This window comes from Vulpes vulpes, chromosome 2 (assembly GCF_048418805.1).
Source record: "Vulpes vulpes isolate BD-2025 chromosome 2, VulVul3, whole genome shotgun sequence".
NCBI classification, from domain to species: domain Eukaryota; kingdom Metazoa; phylum Chordata; class Mammalia; order Carnivora; family Canidae; genus Vulpes; species Vulpes vulpes.
In genome coordinates this window covers 41,106,859-41,122,094 of record NC_132781.1, presented here as the reverse complement: position 1 = coordinate 41,122,094, position 15,236 = coordinate 41,106,859, and the positions used below count along the sequence as shown (strand labels likewise).

At 48.2% G+C, this 15,236-nt stretch overlaps 1 long non-coding RNA gene across 2 annotated transcripts in view; it reads right to left on the bottom strand.

Annotated features, from left to right (window-relative positions):
- The window catches only part of LOC112933159 (uncharacterized), a 46,547-nt gene that overhangs the window by 1,902 nt on the left and 29,409 nt on the right, over nt 1-15,236 (bottom strand). For both annotated transcript variants that reach the window (XR_011999745.1, XR_003237606.2), the window contains exon 2: nt 31-111. This is a non-coding gene — a long non-coding RNA (uncharacterized lncRNA). The remainder of the gene's footprint in view (nt 1-30; nt 112-15,236) is intronic.

The window sequence follows — 15,236 nt, the reverse complement described above, 5'->3', positions numbered from 1 at the left end:
ACCCGCCCCTGTATTTCAGGCCCCACTCACCTCCATCTGGGAGGGAAGAGTCCATGCTGCTTGTAATGTGATGCTGCAAGGTACTCAGTCTTTCTCAGCCACTTTTCCCATCTGAAAAATGGGGAAAAGAATTGTCTTACCACATAGGACTGTTGACAGGCTTAATGGACACTTAGTTTTGTGCCTGGCAATAGGTATAGGAGCCTTTGTTGATGCTCCCTGTTCAAAGTCACCTCTTCCAAGTATGGCCCTGCTCTCTAGAAAATCCCCCTCCTCCATTATGAGTATATAGGGCTTCCCCCCACACCAGTCCCATGCCCATCACCAGACCCACGCTAATCCATACATCCCAGTATTGACCTTGAATATTGGCTCAGGTCTGGGCATGAGACCCAAGTTGGAGTGGTCCTTGTAACAGTGTCCTGAAGTTTTTGGAATAAATGCATGCTTGTCTTTGCTGAGATCATTAGCTTGGAGCAATCAGAGGTCATTTTTACTATTTGGCCATTTGAGAATGATGTCAGGAGACCACAGAGCCAAGAGGTGGAGCAAGACACAGAATGCTGATGATGTCTTTGGAGCTCCTGGATCCAGTCATACCAGAAGCTAGTTAACCCCTGGGATTTTTTAGGAATTAATACAAAAACCAAGTATCTCTTTTTATTTGTTTAAGCCAGTTTGGGTTGAGTTTCTATTACTTAAAACTGAAGCAATCTGTTTTTTATTTTTTATTTATTTATTTTTTTAAGATTTTATCCATTCATTTTAGAGAGAGAGTGCACGCGAGCAAGTGAGTGGCGGGGAGGAGGGACCGAGAATCTCAAGCAGACTCCACACTGAGCGATGCGGGGCTCAATTCCATGATGGCAAGATCATGACCTGAGCTTAAACCAAGAGTCAGATGCTTAACTGACTGAGCCACCCAGGTGCCCCTGAAGTGGTCTTGACTAATCTAGTAATAGGTTCTCTACATAATTGCTGCTGGTATTGCAATTATTATTATTATAAACACATTACTAGAAGATGCAGCCATGGGGATGCCTAGGCCAGGTTTCTCCAGAGGCTCTTGCCGCCCTCCACACATTATACCCTGGATATCAGCTGCCCGAGTGTGGGGTTTCATGTTTGCTGCTGATCTATCTCAGGTAACTCTGTGCCACAGGGTAGGTGGGCTAATAGACATGTTTCATGAACAAGGCCCATCATCCACTGCCTACTCCATCATGCGCTGCCTTCCAACTCCCATGCCAGATACACATTTTGCTCTCTCTCTTGTCCTTGGCCACTGTCCGAAGCCACTGTGGTGTCTGCCGGGAGACCATCTTGGCAAACAGAGCTGTTTTCAGTGTCCTTTTGAGGGCCTCATTTAGCCCTTTACCTGTTCAGATAGGGTTTTAAAAATATATTTACTAAAAGTCTCCATTATAGGGGCACCTGGGTGGCTCAGTGATTGAACATCTGCCTGCCTTTGGCACAGGTCATGATCCCAGGGTCCCGGAATTGAATCCTGCATCAGATTCTGATGCTTCTCCCTCTGCCTATGGCTCTGCCTCTCTGTGTCTCTCATGAATAAATAAATAAAAATCTTTAAAAAAAAGTCTCCATTATAGATCGCTATCTTACACCACCCACTAAAATGAAGTCAAAATTCTCTAAAGACTACTGTAGTGCCAGAAGCTGTAAAAAACCAGGAAGAAAACATAGGGGAAAAGCTCCTTGACATGGGCCTTGGCAATGATTTTTGGGATATTATACCCAGAGTGCAAGGGACAAAATAAACAAAGCAGGCCTACACCAAAGCAAAAAGCTCTTGCTGAGCAAGAGAAATTGACCACAAGGTGGAAAGACAACCTACAGAATGGGAAAAAAATATTTGCAAATCATATCTGATAAGGGGTTAAGATCTAAAATGTATAAAAAAATGCATGCAACTCAAGAGTGAAAAAACAAGTAGTTTAATTTAAAAATGGGCAAAGGACTCAAGAAGATTTTTCCAGAGAAGATGTACACATGGTCCACACGTACATGAAAAGGTGCTCAACATCACTCATCATCAGGGAAATGCAAGTCAAAACCACTAAGGGATATCATCTCACACCTGTCAGATCAGCCAGCATCGAGAAAACAAGAGATAGCAGATGGTGAGGGTGTGGGAAAGGGGGGATTGTAACCCATGCAGCTGCTGTGGGGAAAAGGATGGGGGATCCTCCAAGTACGAGAAAGAGGAACACCATAGGATCCAGTCATTCCACTCCTGGGCATTTACCCAAAGAAAACAAAAACACTAGTTTGAAAAGATACATGCACCCCTATGTTCATTGCTGCATTACTTAACAATAGCCAAGATACGGAAGCACCCAAGGATCCATTAACAGATGAAGGGATAAAGAAGATGTGGTGTATATAAAATTGGAATATTACTCAGCCATCAAAAAGAATGAAATCTTGCCATTCGTGACAACATGGATGGACCTACAGGATATTATGCAAAGTGAAGTAAGTCAGACAGAAAAAGACAAATGCCATATGATTTCACTCATAGGTCAAATCTAAACACAAAACAAATGAACAAACACACCAAAAAACCCAGACTCTTAAATACAGAAAACAAGCTGGTGGTTGCCAAGGGGAGGTGGGGGGCGGGGCAGGTAAAATAGGTGAATGAGATTAAGAGGTACAAACTTCTAGTTATAAAATAAACCAGGACACCTGGGTGGCTCAGCGGATGAGCCTCTGCCTTTGGCTCAAGGGTGTGATCCCAGGGTTTGAGGATCAAGTTCCGTATCGGGCTCCCTGCGAGGAGCCTGCTTCTCCATCTGTCTCTGTTCTCTCTCTGTGTCTCTCATGAATGAATAAATAAAATCTTAAAGAATAAAATAAAATAAATCATGGAGATTAAAAGTACGGCACAGGGAACGTAGTCAATAATATTGTAATAACGTTGCATGGTGACAAGCGGTGACTACACCTATCATGGTGAGCTCTGAGTAATGTACAGAATTGTTAAATCACTATGTTGTACACCTGAAACTCATATAACATTGTGTGTCAACTATACTTTCATAATAATCATAATACATTTTTAAAACTTTCAAATAGAATGGCCCTATGATCCAGCAATTCCATTTCCAGGAATATATCAGAAGGAATGAAAACATTATGTCAGGTAGCCTTGGTGGCTCAGTGGTTTAGTGCCGCCTTCAGCCCAGGGTGTGAAGAATGGAGACCCAGGATCGAGTCCCATGTCAGGCTCCCTGCATGGAGCCTGCTTCTCTCTGCCTATGTCTCTGCCTCTCTACCTCTCTCGGTCTCTCTGTGTGTCTCTCACGAATAAATAAAATCTTTTTTAAAAAGAAAACATTATGTCAAAGACACATCTGCAGCCCCACGTTCATAGCAGGATTATTTAAAATAACCAAGACATGGACATGACCTAAGTGTCCATCGACTGATGAATGGATAAAGAAAATGTTATACACACATGGGTGCATGCGTGTGTGCACACACGCACATGCTGGATTATCATTCAGCCATAAAAAGAAGGAAATCCTGCCATCTGTGACAACACGGATGCTACGTGAAATAAGTCAGAGAAAGACAAATACTGTATGATCTCACTTAGACATAGAATCTAAAAAACAAAACTCATAGAAAAAGAGATCAGATTTGTGGTTACTAGAGACAGGGGAGGAGATGGGGGATTGGCTGAAGGTGCTCAAAAGTGATAAGACAATTAAGTTTCAGGGATGTAATGTACAGCATGATGACAATAGTTAACACTGCCTGTACGGTGTATCTGAAAGTTAAGAGCATAGAGCCTAAGAATTCTTGTCATCACAAGAAAAAAAAAAAAATGTTTTCTTCTTTTTCCTTTCTTTTTGTATCCATAGAGAGGATGCATGTAAACTAAGATTATTTTGGCGATCATATCACAATGTATGGGAGTTAAGTCAGTATGCTATACACCTTCAACCTTCATAGTGCTGTGTGCTAATTATCTCTCCATAAGAAGGGGGTGTGGGAGAAGTGTCCATTAGGCTGGGTGCCAGGAAGAGATGCAGAAATGAATAATGCTTTGCCTGCCTTCAGGGAGCTTCTGTGTTAGTGGGGGGTATCCAAGCTGACAATTTTGGTACAACTATGTAATATTTGGCATTTGGATAATTATCTGGTATTCTTCTATAGACCAGATAGATCATGAAACAACTCTAAAGGGCATCTTTTGGTTTTAAGCTAAGCTGGAACTAATCAGTTTATCTAAGAAAACTTGGTGATGCGGGTAGGGGGGTAGAGAAGTGCCTCCTGGGTGTGAAGCTCTGTACTCAGCCTCCCAAAATCAATCTAATAGCTAAACTGGAATAATTGTCCCATTCTGTTTGATGAAAAAACAAGCTCAGAGAGGTAAAATATGTTCCTGAGCAGAAATGGGATCGGGCCCCAAGTCGCTGTGCTGTACTGGGAGTACCTGGGCGGCCCCAGGGACTGAGTTCTGGATGCCAGCGGGCAGCACAGGCTCGCCAGCTCCCTTGGAACCCCGTGGGAACACTGGCTCTTCCACATTCCGGCCCGAGTAACAACTACTGGTTTCCCCGTCTCCATCCCCCCCCCCCGTAGGAGTTGCAGGCTGTAGTTACCCCCACGTCTTCCACGTCCCATTCCACATTCCACGAGCCTCTGGCCCGTGGTAGGCTCAGTGTCGTGGGGGTATCTGTGGGGTTGGTCCTCGCCATCCTTTCTCCCTTTCTTCCCGTGACGCCCTCGTCCTTCCGTGGAGAAGCCCCTCCTCTGCGGCTCTCTGGGGGTCCTGGGAGATTTCAACCCTCCCGGAAGCGGGGGCGTGTGTGTCACGTGACCCGGTGAGGCCAATCAGAGTGCAGCACGCCGTGGATTGGCCCAACGGGTGAGCATGTAAGCCAATCAGAGTCCTTCCCTGGCACAGTCTGCATTGCCCCCGGGGCTCCGGAGCTCCAAGCCTCGACCGCAGCGCCGTGGGGGCCGTGGGGGCGGGGCGGGGAGAGCGGGGCCCTGACCAGTCCCACGCGCCCCGTAATATATGCACATGGTAGCAAACAGCACAAAAGAGCCCCTAAAGGAAAGCGGCGGGCTCCGCCCTGTTCTTCCCGCTTCGTTCCAGAGACCAACCGTTTGACACGTTTCCTTTTGTATTTTTTCTGATGTTTACCTTCATAACTCAAGAGAATATACTTCTATAGCCCCATTTCTTGGATAACTTTAGACCAAATCCACTGCTGTCTCCATATGGTTTGTGAGAACTTAGCTCACTTGCACTCCTACCTCCCTCTTAACTGAATGTATAATACCTCTAGTAGGTGTCCACTGATTGCCTATATCTAAATGTCTATTTCTTTTTTCAACTTTAGGTAGTTTATCCTATCTTGCCAGCCCTTTTCAGAATAAGAATAAATATGGCTGTTCCTACCACTCCTCTGCCTATCCACGTGCCACCTTGGTCAGCAATAAGTTTTTTTTTACATTGTCTGTGGCATTCGTATTTTCTTCCGCCCCACAATCAAGATTTTACTGCTTTGTTCACAGATGATCCAAAAGATTAAACCCATGAAACTGCATTTATATAACTATAATTGTTAAATACTGTTTACTATAAACACCCCCTCTTAGCCGGAGCTCATTGGATTGGAGTTTGTTTTGGTTAGGTCCTAACTCAAATTTGGATGGGATTGGATCAGATCCATCCACATGCCACTGAGACAGAGCTCTTCCAGGGCTTGCGACCTGCGCAGCACCAAGGGCCTGTGCCTAGAAGGGCTTTGCGCTTGGTTTGATTTTTTGCTCTGTCTTGAAATTTACGATCATTTTTGAACAAAAGTCCTCACAATTATACAGCCAATCCTGAGCTCATCGCCTTGCTGATAGAAGCCTGGGCCCCCTGAGAAACTCCTCAGGCATGAAGGATAGGCAGGGTCCTTAGGCAGGTCCTGAAGCAGCCACGGGAAACTAAAGTGGGACGCCATGGATCTGAGCATGGCTGCTGAATGTAGTCTACCTTGTGATATCCGGATGGTCTTCTCCAAGGTCCTTCTTACAAAGGGCTGAAAGATTGGCAAACTTGGGCTGCGTGAGGGAGGTGGGATTATCCACACATTACAGAGAGCATCAAAGCTAAATGGTCAGCCCAAGGTCCCATGCTTATAAATGGCAGGTCCCAGAATCAAATCCTGACCTGATTCCTGACCCCAACCTTTACTGCTCCACCATCTGCCTCCACAACAGTTCTGCATATGATGCAGCACCTGGATTTGAGTTCCAGGACTGATCCTAATTTGCTAGTGTCCTTTAGTGAGGGGCTTGCCCTCTGTGGACCACTCAACCCAGAGTCCACTGGAGGGAGTAGATAAACTTTAAAAGTCTCATTCAAACAGAATAACTACATGCCCAGTAATAGAAAAGAGTATGTTTCTTCTATAGACAGTTCCAGCTAATAAATGCAGAAGGAATGAAACGTAATACCATTTTGTAGTCCCTAATAAATTAATTGCTTGAATGGCTGCTAACGTCACAAAAAAAGAGAATAAGACACCATGTGCCTCTTGATAGAAGACCTCAACACCATCTAATGAGGTAGTCTTGCCCCCCACCCCCCAAAAAATCAAACTTGAATCTGATCAAGCCTCTGCTTCTAACTACCAAGTTCCAGGACAGAGGATAGAGAGACATATTCTATGACACCACAAGGCAGCAATAAGCAAAATGTCACAAGATGAACAGCTAGTTTCTTCCCATGAATATATAAAAACAAAACAAAGCCCTAGACCCAAAGAAACTCATAATTGATTTACCCACCAATTATAATGTGTAAACCTGATTTGGTTAGAAATTTATACTCTAAAGAAGACAATTATACAACAATGGGAAATTTGAGCACTGGCTGGGTCTTTGATAATATTAGGACTTAAATTTTTGGTGTAATAATGGTATTGTGATTATGGTTTAGTTTGTAAGGAAGAGTCCTTTTAGGGATACACGCTGACATATTTATGGATGAAATGATGTCATGGTTGGCATCCTGCTTCAAAATAATACAGGAGGAGGGGTGTGGATTGCAGGGAGGGTCAGGATGAGGCAGGATGGGCTGTAGGTCGATGATTGTCAGAACTAAGTGATAGGTATATGAAGATGGGTTATATTATTATCTCTGGCTTTACGTATAACCAATTATAGCTTTTTTAAAGTTTCTTTTCATTTTTTAAAAAGATTTAGAGAGAGCAAGAGAGAGAGAGAGAGAGAATGAATGGAAGAGGGAGAAGGGGCTGAGGCAGAGGGAGAGGGAGAAGCAGGCTCTCCTCTGAGCAGGGAGCCCAACGCAGAACTCAGTCCTAGGACCCTGGGATCATGACCTGAGCTGAAGGCAGACACTTTACCAACTGACCCACCTAGACGCCCTTCTTTTCATTTTTTAAAAAAGTTTCTTTTCAGTTTTTAAGAAGTTGCTTCAGCCCATAGGGAGAATCCAAGGCAGCCCAGGCTGAGAGTGGGAGATGGGAGAGAAGAATAGCCACTCCTTTTCTGAGTAAGGCTGAGGGGCTGATTTAGGGAACACTGGTTCTTGCATCTCCCTTCCTGACACCCATGGCCAGGCTGGGCCCTGGAGTGTCATGGTCACTATGCCCAGACTCTAGTCTAAAGCGTGGCTTTCCTGGTGTTTAGATGAGCTCATGGAGCTGGACGCTGTAATTGTAGAACTCTGGACTCAGCCCACAAGCCCAGCTCCCCACTCCCTGGGGGATACTGGCTCCGTATTCCAGGCACATCCTCAGCCACATCAAACCATCTGGCTGTCAGCACAGGGCAGGAGAAGGTGCAGCAGCTGGTGGGAGCTTTGGGGCATTCCCAGACATATTTCCCACAATACCCATGGTGCTGGTGGTGTGGCCAGGGCTGGGCACTGAGGACCGAGAGGGTCAGAAGGCCATTCTCTGGCCCACCACCCAGGAGTGTCCCCCCAAGGGAGTGGGTGCTGACCACCTTGGGGCCCAGTGTGCCTGTGTAACCCTGACAAGCTGCTTCCCCTCCCTAGGCCTTGGCTTCCCCATCCAGTGAAGATGGCTCAGCGTTTCCCAGTAGGCTGCTAGTCATCTTTAGGATGGACAATCCTTCTTAGTGAGTATTCCCAGTCCCCTGCCCATTAAATGCCACAAGCAGTCCCGGTCACTCTGGCCACCAAAAACTCCCTCCCACATTTCCATCCACCACTGGGTTGCAACCTACTATGGGTCTCTGAGGACCTTGCCAAGCCCATAGTTCTGTGCATCAATGTTTCCGGAGAATTCAGGACAAATTGAGAAAGAGAGGGGCAGAAACTGTTAACGCGACTCACAGACTTGCAGGGAGATGCTATTTGGATGGGTCTTGAAGTTCACTGAGAGTTTACAAGAGGAGCACGAAGGTGTGGGGACTGGGTGAAGGGAATTGAGGCTTCTTGGTGGAAAGATCAGCCTGTGCGTGGCCTGGAGGTATGAAAGAGCATGTGGTCTCTGAAGAAGTGCAGAATTTCCCTGTGGCACCAAGCTTTGGCCTGTGCTGAAAATCCAGGCAATAGAGGTAGGACATTAACTGTGAACCACAGGGAACCAGCAAGGATGTTCAAATGGGGCAGGAGTGGGTTTTCCCATGACAGTCCCTCTGGACTGAGACATCACCGACACCTGTGCCCAAACCAGGAGAATGTCTGTCTTTCTGGGAAGAACCCTGGGGGTCAGAACAGCAGAGAATGCAGGTCCCCAGCTGGGATCTCTTGCCCTAATGACCCCTGGTGGCTGGGGGCAGGGTGGAGATTGGGAGGTGACACCGAAGGAGGGGCTGCTCAAATAATTGAAGACTCCTGCATGTATGAGCAAGAGTGTGTGTGTGTGAATGCGTGTGTGGGTATATGTGTACAAGTATGTGAACAAGTATGTAAGCATGTGTGTGCGGACCCCCGAGGGTCGACACAGGCTGCTCATTCCTTCATCTAACAAGTACGTGCCAGGTGCCCAGCGGTGAGCAACGCTGACCTGGCCCTTGCCCTCATGGAGCATGGAATCTAGTGGATCTAGTGCAGGGGAGAGGAATAAAGAGAAAACCAAACCAAACACATTCCACAAATTCGATTGTGACCTGGCTCTGTAGGAGATGAGTGGAGTGGGGGACCCTTTGGGTGGGCTGGTTGGGCAGGCCTCTCAGAGCAGGTGGCCTTCAAGCAGAGAATCTACAGTGGATGTTTGCTGAGCTCAAGCCATCCAAAGTGCTCTCCTTCCTAGCAGTCCGTGGGGGGATTACCTCTTCCCCACCAAACAGAGCCTACCAAGTGCCCTCCACCCTCCTCTAGCCACCGGGTGGACACGGGACCCCAGTGCGGCCAGTGAGAACCTCCTTCTGACCCAGGTGGAGGGCAGAGGGTTGGAGACCCCGGCCACCTCCTGCCCTTCCAGCCACTTGGCTCTCTGGAGTGGTCTTGGTCCTTGCCCGTTCTCCAGAGCCTGGTTTCCAGCCTTTGAGCCCATTTTTCTGAGCTCGCATGGGTGTGTCCATATCTGTGGATTTGGTTTTTGGCTTTGGAAGAAGCAGAGCCAGAACAAGAATGCAAGGGAAACAGAGGAGGCTCACAGATGAGGTTCCCCAGGAATCCCCACTCCTATCAACGCTGTGGGAAGGGGGCACAGAGGCCACGGTGCTTCCTGGAGCCGGCACCTCTACCTGGCACACACTTGTGCACACTCACTCCTGTGCCTCGGCAGGGCTCACGGGGAGGAAATGCCAGCTGCATTGCTTTAAGCCTCTCTCAGCCTCCCCAGAGACTTTCCTCTGCTTCAACGCTTCCTCTGAGGTCGTGTCAGTGGTGCAGGCCTGGTCGCCTGGGCGGGCCTCCGGTGGGGGCCTGTGACTCAGAGCCCAGCCAGGCAGAGGCAGGATGTCAGCGCCATTCACTGGGCCACGAGGAATCTCACTCTTCTATTTATAGGCAGTGCAACTGCTGGCCCAGGCTGGTGGGGAAGAAGCGGCCTCTGCAGCACGGGTGTCAGGGGAATGGGAGCAGTGAGCCTGGGGTGAGGATGAAGCCAAGCTCTCCCCACCCCCTCTGCCTGCATCAGGGGCTCCAGACTAGGAGTGAACTGGACCAGCTCTCCCACTCCAGAATAGTCAAGGCTGGGGCAGCCCAGGACAGGGAACACATAGCCTGTGTGACCCATGAAGTGAGCGAGGCTGAGGCGACAAACACCTGAGTGGCATGGCCTGTCACAGCCCCGGAAGGGTGGGCTCCAGGGAAAGGTAGCACCCAGAGGCAAGGCATTCTGAAGTTTGGCCCCAGAGAATTCACCCTACATGTCCCATATTGGGGTCCTAACTTGCTTCATCTGTCAAAGATCGCTGATCCCACCTACCATGGCCCTATGGCCAAGATGGCTCCTTACTTTAAAAAACTCTGAGGTTGTGATACCTACTCTGAGCCAGGCCCTGCCACATATATTCCCTGGTTCAGTCTCCCAAAGCCTTATAATGTAGGTATCAATAAGCCCATTTAACAGAAGTCAAAACTGAGGTTCAGCATGGTTAAGTAGTTGCTTGGTTTGGGGCAGGTGCTTGTGCACAAATGTGCAGCATGTGCACAAGTGTGCAAATAGAAGCTCCATTACCCGGTCACAGGGTGTTGGGAGAGTAAATGAGATCACGCTGCCTATTACTGGTCACCATCTCTTTATGGAGCACCCATCTACCTGGCTTACATTGTCCTTGGCTGAGCTTGCATCTCCGATCACATTGGAATATCGTGTGTCATGGGTTTGTCTGTCTCCCACAGTGGGCAAGGTGAGCAAAGAGTCTTGTTCCCCCTATAACTGGGGCCCCAGCCTAGAGACTGGAACTGAGCAGTTGCTCAGAAGAGCCTGTTGCTCCTTAGCCATCCCCACCTCAAGGACCTTCAGAGTCTCCCCCACCTTCAGACTCTGCTTCTGCTGGAGCAGCCCTGCTGGGTGCTCTGCTACACTGGATCTGTGACTTGGGGCAGATACTGAAAACGCCAGAAAGGCCACTGCTTCCAGAGGGGCTGGCTGTGGGACTTGGAACCAGGCTGCAAGCTCCAGACTCTCTTGTGGGAACCAATTTCTTGAACAGGAGGCCCTTCCAGTGGAGGATCCTCACGGTTCCTTCCACCCCATGCACATGGCCTTCTAAGATGATCAGCAAACCTCAGAGTCTTTTCTGAGTTTTGCAAACTTTGCAGCCTGACAGTATCTGAATGTCACTGCCTCTTCTATCCCCCACAGGACACGATGAGTGTGCATAGGAGGGAACAGAGTTGGGGGTGGAGGAGACAGGGTTAGTTCTGAGGCTCCCTAAGCTTAGGAGGAGTTCATATAAAGGGAAAAGGGGCCCTAAGGGGTAAGGATCTCGGGGAAGGGAGGTAAACCCTCAAGAATGTGGACAGAAGAATAGGGCCTGGATGGCTCCATTAGTTAAGCGTCTGACTCTCGGTTTTGGCTCAGGTCACAGATCCCAGAGTCCTGGGATTGAGCCCCATGTCAGGCTCCCCATAGGGAGCCTGCCTGCCTATGTCTCTGCTTCTCTCTCTTTATCTCTTATGAGTGGATAAATAAAATCTTTAAAAAAAAAAAAAAAGAAAGAAAGAAAGAATAAGAAAGAAAGAAAACTCCCTCTAGCTGTGGGGGTAATGGGGCTGGAGGGGACAAGCTGGTGCCAGGAGGACCAGTTAGGCACCATTGTGGCCTTCATGGTGAGAGATGAACTCCGGAGGGGTTAGAAAACATGGGGTGGGCGGGAGGGGAATACTGAGAAAGAGCTATGACGTGGTGTTGACCAGCCTCACTAAGGCCCAGCCCACACTGATGAAGTTTGGGGTGACCAGAGCCAGAGGAGGACGAGCCCCCAGGAACCCCAAAGAGACCCTGTCACCAGCGCCAGCTGGATGGGTGCAGAAATGAGATCATTTTCGTGTACTTAACACAAGGTAAACAGGGGCAGAAAAACCCAAGCCCTCATTATCTAACTTGGTAGCTGGCGGCTGGCTCCTTAACAACCGGTTTCCTGGGATTCTGCAGTCCTCAGGCAGTGGGGAGCCAGACGGAAGGGGCTTCCACTCCCTGTGCACAGTGAGCGTGACACTGGCCCCTTTGCCTGGGCCTCTTCCTTTGAGTCCTTTCCTACGTGTGCATGGAGCTCAGGACCTGCTGAGGCCCAGGCACCAGGCTAGCCACTGGGGTATGGTGGAGAGCAAAAGCAAATGTGGTGGGGTAGGGAGATTTGATTTTAGCAACCAGGTGGGCTTGAGACCTCAAGAGTACAGGAAGGAAGTGGGGAGACCAAGTGGGGAGGTTATTGTAAGCATTCCAGCATAAGCTGGACAATCCTGAAGGCACCTTGGAGATCATCCAGTCTGACCCTTGATTCTACAGATGGGTAAACTGAGGCTCAGGGAAGTCAAACAATGCATCTAGAGTCATATACTGGGAGAGAAACAGGGGTAAGACTACAATTCAGGTGTTCTGATGGCTGTGCTTCTTTCTGACAAATCCACTAAGAACCAGCCAATTTAAGAATAGAAAGAAAGAAAGAAAAACAACAAAGCATATAGTCTGGCCTCCCCCTTAACACTCATCACCCAGACATGCACACATGTGGGCTTTCCAGAGGGTCAAAGAAATGCCTTCTTGCTGGATGGGTCCCAAGTGCTTTCCCTTTGTCCCTGGAAGCTACCCCACAATCCAATCTAATCCAATCCAGTGGGAGGAAGAGCTTCCTCCTGGCGGAAAGAGCCAAAGGATGACCAACGGTGGCCAGGCAGCCTCAGGGGGATGGCCCATGAGCCACAGTTGCTGACGCGGCGGTGGGAGCACCTGGCCCCTCTCCACCCTCCCTTGATGGAAAGCCCCAGTGAGGGGACAATTTCCCAAGGAGGGCCGAGGCACAGCAAGTCTCTGAGGCTGCCCACCCTCTGGGGGCTCTGGGCTTTCCCTTGCAAAGCACACCACACCCACCCACTCCCTGCAAAAGTCTGGTAGACTTTATTCCCTGCCTTAAACAACAGCAACAAACTACAGCAACACTTCCTTTTTCTAAGGTCAGTTGAGTAAAACAAACAGCATGGAGAAAAGCTGGAGAACTAGCCGTGTGACTTTGGACAGGTTCCTAGTTTCCCTGGGCTCCAGCTTCCTCATCTGTATTGAACCCTAATTGTCCCTAAACTTCACTGACTTGTGAGTTTGAATAACTACTTAATATTAATGCCCAAAGCTACTAAATCCAAGCCCCCCCTTCTCCCAGCAGTGCTTTCCGGGGACCCCCAAGGGGGCCTCCTTGCCTGTCCTCTGGGGTTATGGGGGCCACACCCTATTCCTAGAACTTGGGAATGTTACCTTACATGGCAAAAGAGATTTTGCAGGTGTGATTAGATTAGAGGTCTTGAGATAGGGAGATTATCCAAGTGGGCCCAATGCAGTCACAGGGTCCCCTGTCGGAGGGGGGGCAGAAGCGTCAGAGTCAGAGAAGATGAAGCAGTGACAGAAGCAGAGGAGAAAAGGCCAAGGCAGGAGTCATTCAAGGGAGGGGCCATGGGCCCAGAGGTGCCGGCAGCCTCTAGAAGCTGGAAAAGGCAAGTAAATGGATCCTCCTCAGAACCACCAGAAGAAATGCAGCCGTGCCCAAAACTTGATTTTAGGACTTTTGACCTCCAGCATGAGACAGAAGAATTCATATCATTGTAAGCTACTAGGTTTGTAGCTTGTTACAGCAGCAACAGGAAACTGACATGTGGGACCAAACTCCTGGGGACAGATGGCTGCTCACATTCCTCCTAGACCACCCTGCCTGTCCTTCTCTGCCTCTGACTGGGCCACTGCCACATCCTTGGTGGCTCCGAGACAGCCACCCCTGCTGGCAACAGTTTCTATGTGGGCTTCCCTCTGCTGTTTGCCCCAACAGCAATCATCGGCAATCTTCAGGGAACAGCACTGGTTTGCTCCTCTCCTGGCTCGCACAGGTCACAACTGCTCCCTCCACCCAGACAGACCCACCCCAGGTTGATGTAACTGCCACATGACCAACGGGACCATCCTCACCAATCATACTTCAGTCGATCTCTAAAGTGGAGCTCCCTGTACTGGAGGTCCCTCACTCATTCATGAATTCTTCTCAAGACCTTCCATTCTCCACCCAGCCCATCACCTCCAAGATGGTCATTTTCTGTATGAATACCTCCAGATGTATATGTGTTTCAAGGTTCATGTGTTTCTTCCCCACCCACCGCCCAGAAAGCAGCTGACCCACATAGATACATGGTAGGAGACAGGAGGTATAGCAGGTGCCAAACCCCATATGTCACGAACCGACCAGAGACCAGGTTCAAGGGCATAACACAACCTGTCCATATAGCTTATAAGCTGGATCTATCTGTGAACTGGGTTCACCGTTGCTTATGAGTCCCTCCCTACCTCCCTGCTTGGGGTCTGGACCCCCAATATTGATGATCCCCAGCCCCTTCCTGCCTCCAGGTCCCTTCCCTACCTCCTTCTCACTGGTGGCATTAATTATCTCCATCCCCATGACCCAGTTCAGCAGCAATTTTTTTTTTTTTGAAGCAACCATGGACAAGGGTCGATTATGCAGGATCTTGAGAGCACTTTTCTTTCAAAGACTTTTACAAGTTTTATTTAGTTAGGCAAATGACAGGTGTTCCCTGAAGAAAACAGTTAAGCAAAAAACAAAAGGACAACAGTCTTAAGTGTCCAGCAATGAGTGTGGATAATGAGTGGATAAAGAGATATACACAAAGGAAATATTATTTGACCATAAAAAAGAAGGAAATCCTGCCATTTGCAACAGCATGAACAAATGGACCTTGAGGATATTATGCTAAGTAAATTTTTGACAAAGGCAAATACTGTATGCTGTCATTTACACGTGGAATCTTAAAAAAAAAAAAAAAAAAAAAAAAAAAAAAAAAAACAGAAACAAAACAAAACCTGCAAACACAAAAGACAAAACTCATAGAAAAAGAGATCAGATTTGTGGTGGCCAGAAACAGGGGTGGGGGAAGTGGTTGGATGAAGGTGGTCAAAAGGCACTGACTTTCAGTTCTGAGATGACTAGGTACTGGGGGAGTAATATACAACATGGTGACTCCAGCCAACACTGGTGCATGGTATATTTCAAAGGGAAGAGAATAAATCCTAAGGGTTCTCATCATGCAGAAAAAAACATTTTTT